Here is a 7,248-nt window from a genome sequence, read left to right on the forward strand (position 1 = left end):
AGGGCACTTATTTAAAAAATAATACGATTGGGCAGAGTCAAGCAGATTTATGAAAGGGAAATCATGTTTGACAAATCTGTTGGAGGTATTTAAGGTTGTAACTAATGAATAGATAAGGGGGAACCAGTGGATGTGGTGCATTTGGATTTTCAGAAAGCATTTGATAAGGTGCCACACAAGGGTTTATTGAACAAAGTGAGGCCTCAGGGATTGGGAGCATGGATTGAGGATTGGTTAATGAACAGAATCAGAGAGTAGGAATAAACGGGTCATTTTCAGAGTGGCAGGATATAACTAGTGGGGTACTGCAAGGATAGGTGCTTGGGTCCCAAGTTTTCACAATCTATATCAATGATTTGGATGATGAGACCAAATTAATATATCAAAGTTTGCGAATAATACAAAGCTGGGTGGGAATGTAAGTTGTGAGGATGATGAAAAGAGGCTTCAAGGGGATAGAGACAGGTTACATGAGTGGGCAAGGACATGGCAAATGGAATATAATTTGGAGAAATGTGAAGTTATCCACTTTGGTAGGAAAAATAGAAAAGCAGAGTATTTTTTGAATGATGAGGAAATTGGGAAGTGTTGGTGTACGGAGGGACCTGTGTGTCCTTGTACACAAATCACAAAACGTTAATGTGCAGGTACAGCAAGCAATTAAGAAATAAAATGGTATTTTATTACAAGAGGATTCGCATATGAGTAAAGACTTCTTACTGCAATTATTTAGGGCCCTGGTGAGAACTAGCTTGTTGTATTGTGTACAGTGTTGGTCTTCTTATCTAAGGATGAATAGACTTGCCTTAGAAGGTGTTAACAAATGTTCACCAGACAGATTCCTGGGATGGAGGTGGGGGGGGGGGATTTTCCTCAGAGGAGGGAATGAGTAGACTAGGCCTATATTCTCTAGAGTTTAGAAGAAAGGGGTGATCTGATTGAGACATACAATATTCTTACAGGGCTTGACAGGGTAGATGCAGCGAGGATGTATTGTTTGGCTGGACAATCTAAAAATGGGAGTCACAGTCTCAGAGCTCAGAGTAATGGGTCGAGCATTTAGGACTGAGCTGATGAGAAATTTCTGTCCCAGTCTCTCTCTCTCTCCCGGTGTCTCGCTCCCCAGTCTCTCTCTCCCTCGCCCCAGTCTCTCTTACTCTCTCCCGGATTTTCCCTCCCCAGTCTCTCTCTCCCCAGTCTCGCTCTCTCTCTCTCTCCCCCAGTGTGTGTGCCTCTCTCTCTCTCCCACAGTCTCTCACATTTTCTCCCAAGTCTATCTCTCTCACCCCTGTCTCTCTCAGTCTCTCTCTCTCTCTCCAGTCTCTCCCTGTCTTTCCACCAGTCTCTGCCCCGTTCCCCACCCCCACCCACCCCCCGCCCTCTCTGGCCCCCACCATCTCTCTCTCTCTCTCTCTCTCTTTATTGGTTCACGGGATGTGGGTGCAATGCCAGAATTTATTGCCCACCCCTAATTGCCCTTGGGAAGATGATGTTGAGTGGTCTTCTTGAACCGCTGCACTCCGTGTTGTGAATGTTGTGAACGCTGTTAAGGAAGGAGTTCTAGGATTTTGCCCCAGCGACGATGAAGGAATGGCAATATGCCTGCTTCCTTTGTCGTTCTAAGTTGTAGAGGTCGCGGGTGTGGGAGGTGCTGCCAAAGAAGCCTTGGCGAGTTGCTTCAGTGCATCTTTTAAATGGTACACACTGCAGCAATAGTACACCGGCGATGGAGGGAATGTGATTAAAGTAGAGGATGGGGTGCCAATACAGTGGGCTCCTTTGTCCTGAATGGTATCGAGCTTCTTGATTATTGTTGGAGCTGCACTCATCCAGACAATAGGAGAGTATTCCATCACAGTCCTAACTTGTGCCATGTAGGTGGTGGAAAGGCACCTCCCATATAGGAAGTCAGGATGTGAGTCACTTGCCACAGAATACCCTACCTCAGACCTGCTCAAGTTGACACAGTATTTATGTAGCTGTTGCAGTTAGGTCTCTGGTCAATCGTGGGGGTTTCGGTGATGGTCATGGCTTTGAATGTCAAGGGGCGGTGGTTAGACTCTCGCTTGTTGGAGATAGTCATTGCCTGGCACCTGTGTGGCGTGAATGTTACTTGCCACCTATCAGCCAACACTTTAATGTCATCCATGTCTTGTAGGATGTGGACATGGACTGCTCCATTAACTGAGGAGTTGTGAATGGCAATGAACACTGTGCAGTCATCGGTGAACATCCCCACTTCTGACCTTATGATGGAGGGAAGTTCATTGATGAAGCAGCTGAAGATGGTTGGACCAGGACATTGCCCTAAGGAACACCTGCAGCGATGTCCTGGGTTTGTGATTGACTCCCAACCATCTTCCTTTTTGTTAGCTATGAATCCAGCCAGTGGAGAGTCCCCTGATTTCCATTGACGCCACTTTTACGAGGACATCTTGATGCCACACTTGACCAAATGCTGCCTTGATGTCGAGGGTAGTCACTCTCATCTTACCTCTGGAATCCAGCTGTTTTCTCCATGTTTGGACCAAGGCTGTAATGAGGTCTGGAGCTGAGTGGTCCTGGTGGGACACAAACTTGGCTTCGGTGAGTAGGTTATTGGTGAGTAAGTGTCGCTTGATAGCACCTTCAACGACACCTTCCATCACTTTGCTGATGATTGAGAACAGCATGATGGGGCGGTAACTGGCCGGATTGGATTTCTCATGTCTTTTGTGGACCAATTGAGTAGACTGGGTCTTTACTCGTTGGAGTTCAGAAGGATGAGGGGTGATCTTATAGAAACATTTAAAATAATGAAAGGGATAAACAAGATAGAGGCGGAGAGGTTGTTTCCACTGGTCGGGGAGACTAGAACTAGGGAGCACAGCCTCAAAATACGGGGGAGCCAATTTAAAACCGAGTTGAGAAGGAATTTCTTCTCCCAGAGGGTTGTGAATCTGTGGAATTCTCTGCCCAAGGAAGCAGTTGAGGCTAGCTCATTGAATGTATTCAAATCACAGATAGATAGATTTTTAACCAATAAGGGAATTAAGGGTTATGGGGAGCGGGCGGGTAAGTGGAGCTGAGTCCACGGCCAGATCAGCCATGATCTTATTGAATTGCGGAGCAAGCTCGAGGGGCTAGATGGCCTACTCCTGTTCCTAATTCTTATATTCTTATGTTCAGATATACATGGACAGTTTTCCACAGTGTCGGATAAATGCCAGTGCTGTAGCTGCACTGGAACAGCTTGAACTGGACGCGGCAAATCGGGGGCACACATGTTCAGCACGACAGCCGGTATGTTGTTGGGATCAATAAGCCCCAGTCTCAATCTCTCCCTTCCCCAAACCCAGTCCCTCCCACAGTTTCTTTCTCTCTCACACAGTCACCCCCCCCACCCCCCAGTCTTTCTCTCTCCCCTACTCCCAATCCACAATCTCTCTCACCCACTGTCCCACACTCTCCACACCAGTGTCTCCCCAGACTATCTCTCTCCCCATTCTCTCTCTCACTCCCCCCCAGTCTCTCTCTCTCTCTCTCGCTCTCTCTCTCTCTCTCAGCTCCAGTCTCTCTCTTCCCCATTGTTTCTCTGTCCCTCCAGTCCTTACTCCAGTCTCTCTATCACTCCCACAGTATCCCCCCCACTCCCCCCCCTGCAGTCTCTCTCTCACTCTCTCTCTCACCCCCAGTCTCTCTCTCTCCCCTACCCCCCAATCTGCAGTCTCTCTCACCTACAGTTCCACACTCTCCACACCAGTCTCTCCCCAGACTATCTCTCTCCCCATTCTCTCCCTCTGTCACCCATAGTCTCTCTCTTGCATCTCAGTCTTTCCCTCTCTAACACCCAGTCTCTCGCTCCTCAGTCTTCCCCTCCCACCTAGTCTCTCTCCCCCAGTCTTTCTCTCCCTACCCCAGTCACTCTCTTTTCCCCCCAAGTCTCCCTCTCTCTGCCCCATTCTCTCTCCTCCAAACCCCAGTCTCTCCCCAGTATCTCTCCTTCTCAGCAACAGTTTCTGTCTCCCCCTCTGTTACCTTAATCACTCCCTCTCCCCAGTCTCTCTTTCTCTCTCTGCCCTGGTCCCCCCCACACCCCCAGTTTCTCATAGAAACATAGAAAATATGTGCAGGAGTAGGCCATTCGGCCCTTCGAGCCTGCACCACCATTCAATAAGATGATGACTGATCATTCCGTCAGTACCCCTTTCCTGCTTTCTCTCCATACCCCTTGATCCCTTTAGCCGAAAGGGCCATATCCAACTCTTGAATATATCCAATGAACTGGTCTCAACAATTCTCTGCGGCAGGGAATTCCACAGGTTAACAACTCTCTGAGTGAAGAAGTTTCTCCTCAACTCAGTCCTAAACGTCCTGCCCCTTATCCTAAGACTGTGTCCCCTGGTTCTGGACTTCCCCAACATCGGGAACATTCTACCCGCATCTATCCTGTCCAGTGCCGTCAGAATCTTATACGTTTCTATGAGATCCCGTCTCATCCTTCTAAACTCCAGTGCATAAAGGCCCAGTTGATCCAGTCTCTCCTCATATGTCAGTCAGGCCATCCCAGAATCAGTCTGGTGAACCTTCGCTGCACTCCCTCAATAGCAAGAACGTCCTTCCTCAGACTAGGAGAACAAAACTGAAGACAATATTCCAGGTGTGGCCTCACCAAGCCACTGTACAACTGCAGTAAGACCTCCCTGCTCCTATACTCAAATCCTCTCGCTATGAAGGTCAACATACCATTTGCCGCCTTCACCACCTGCTGTACCTGCATGCCAACTTTCCATGACTGATGAACCATGACACCCAGGTCCCGTTGCACCTCCCCTTTTCCCAATCTGGTGCCATTCAGATAATATTCTGCCTTTGTGTTTTTGCCCCCAAAGTGGATAACCTCACATTTATCCACATTATACTGCATCTACTACCCACTCACCTAACCTGTTCAAGTCATCCTGCAGCCTCTTCGCGTCCTCCTCACAGCTCACACCACCACCCATTTTATTGTCATCTGTAAACTTGGAGATATTACACTCAATTTCTTCATCTAAATCATTAATGTATATTGTAAAGAGCTGGGGTCCCAGCACTGAGCCCTGCGGCACTCCACTAGTCACTGCCTGCCATTCTGAAAAGGACCCGTTTAACCCGACTCTCTGCTTCCTATCTGCCAACCAGTTCTCTATCCACATCAGTACATTACCCCCAATACCATGTGCTTTGATTTTGCACACCAATCTCTTGTGTGGGACCTTGTCAAAAGCCTTTTGAAAGTCCAAATACACCACATCCACTGGTCCTCCCTTGTCCACTCTGCTAGTTACATCCTCAAAAAATTCCAGAAGATGCGTCAAGCATGATTTCCCTTTCATAAATCCATGCTGACTTGGACTCTCTCCCCCAGTATATCTCTCTCAACCCCAGTCTCTCCCTCACCACCGTTCTCTCGCTCTTCTTGTACCATCCCCACCTTCCCCAACTGCCCCCGCCCCCTAGTTTCTCCTGCAGTCTCTCTCTCTGACACCTCCAGTCTCTATCGCTCTCTCACCCCAAGTCTCACTCTCTCATCCCCAGGCTCTCTCCCACTCTTTCCCATTGTCTCTATTCCGAGTCTCTCTCACTCTCTCCCCGTCCCTCTCCCCAAGTCTCTTTCTCTCTCCCTTCCCCAGTCTCTCTCCCCAATTCTCTCTCCCCCTTTCTCCCAGTCTCTCCTCAGTCTCTCTCTCTGACCCGCAGACTTTCTCTCTATCTCAACCCATGCCTCACTCTCTCCCTCTGTCACCCATAGTCTCTCTCTTGCATCTCAGTCTCTCCCTCTCTAACACCCAGTCTCTCGCTTCTCAGTTCCCCCCCAGTCTCTCTCCCCCATCTTTCTCTCCCTACCCCAGTCACTCTCTTTTCCCCCCAAGTCTCCCTCTATCTGCCCCATTCTCTCTCCTCTAACCCCCTGTCTCTCCCCAGTATCTCTCCTTCTCAGCAACAGTCTCTGTCTCCCTTCTCTGTCACCTCAATTGCTCCCTCTCCCCAGTCTCTCTTTCTCTCTCTGCCCTGGTCCCCTCCCCCCCCCCGCCCCCGTCTCTCATAGAAACATAGAAAATAGGTGCAGGAGTAGGCCCTTTGGCCCTTCGAGCCTGCACCACCATTCAATAAGATCATGGCTGATCATTCCCTCAGTACCCCTTTCCTGCTTTCTCTCCATACCCCTTGATCTCTTTAGCCGTAAGGGCCATAACTAACTCCCTCTTGAATATATCCAATGAACTGGCATCAACAACTCTCTGCGGCAGGGAATTCCACAGGTTAAAAAGTCTCTGAGTGAAGAAGTTTCTCGTCATCTCAGTCCTAAATGGCCTACCCCTTATCCTAAGACTGTGTCCCCTGGTTCTGGACTTCCCCAACATCGGGAACATTCTTCCCTCATCTAACCTACAGTCCCATCAGAATCCTATATGTTTCTATGAGATCCCCTCTCATCCTTCTAAACTCCAGTGTATAAAGGCCCAGTTCATCCAATCTCTCCTCCATATGTCAGTCCAGCCATCCCTGGAATCAGTTTGGTGAACCTTCGCTGCACTCCCTCAATAGCAAGAATGTCCTTCCTCAGATTAGGAGACCAAAACTGAACACAATATTCCAGGTGAGGCCTCACTAAGGCCCTGTACAACTGCAGTAAGACCTCCCTGCTCCTATACTTAAATCCCCGAGCTATGAAGACCAACATACCATTTGCCTTCTTCACCGCCTGCTGTACCTGCATACCAACTTTCAATGACTGATGGACCATGACACCCAGGTCCCGTTGCACCTCCCCTTTTCCTAATTTTAGTGCCATTCAGATAATATTCTGCCGTCGTGTTATTGCCCACAAAGTGGATAACCTCACATTTATCCACATTATACTGCATCTACCATGCATTTACCCACTCACCTAACCTGTCCAAGTCACCCTGCAGCCTCTTCGTGTCCTCCGAAGAGTTCACACCACCACCCAGTTTAGTGTCATCTGTAAACTTGGTAATATTATACTCAATTCCTTCATCGAAATCGTTAATGTATATTGTAAATAGCTGGGGTCCCAGCACTGAGCCCTACGGCACTCCACTAGTCACTGCCTGCCATTCTGAAAAGGACCCGTTTAACCCGACTCTCTGCTTCCTGTCTGCCAACCAGTTCTCGATCCATGTCAATATATTACCCCCAATAACATGTGCTTTGATTTTGCACACCAATCTCTTGTGTGGGACCTTGTCAAAAGCCTTTTGA

The sequence above is a fragment of the Pristiophorus japonicus genome, unplaced genomic scaffold, assembly GCF_044704955.1.
Source record: "Pristiophorus japonicus isolate sPriJap1 unplaced genomic scaffold, sPriJap1.hap1 HAP1_SCAFFOLD_138, whole genome shotgun sequence".
In the NCBI taxonomy this organism is placed as follows: domain Eukaryota; kingdom Metazoa; phylum Chordata; class Chondrichthyes; family Pristiophoridae; genus Pristiophorus; species Pristiophorus japonicus.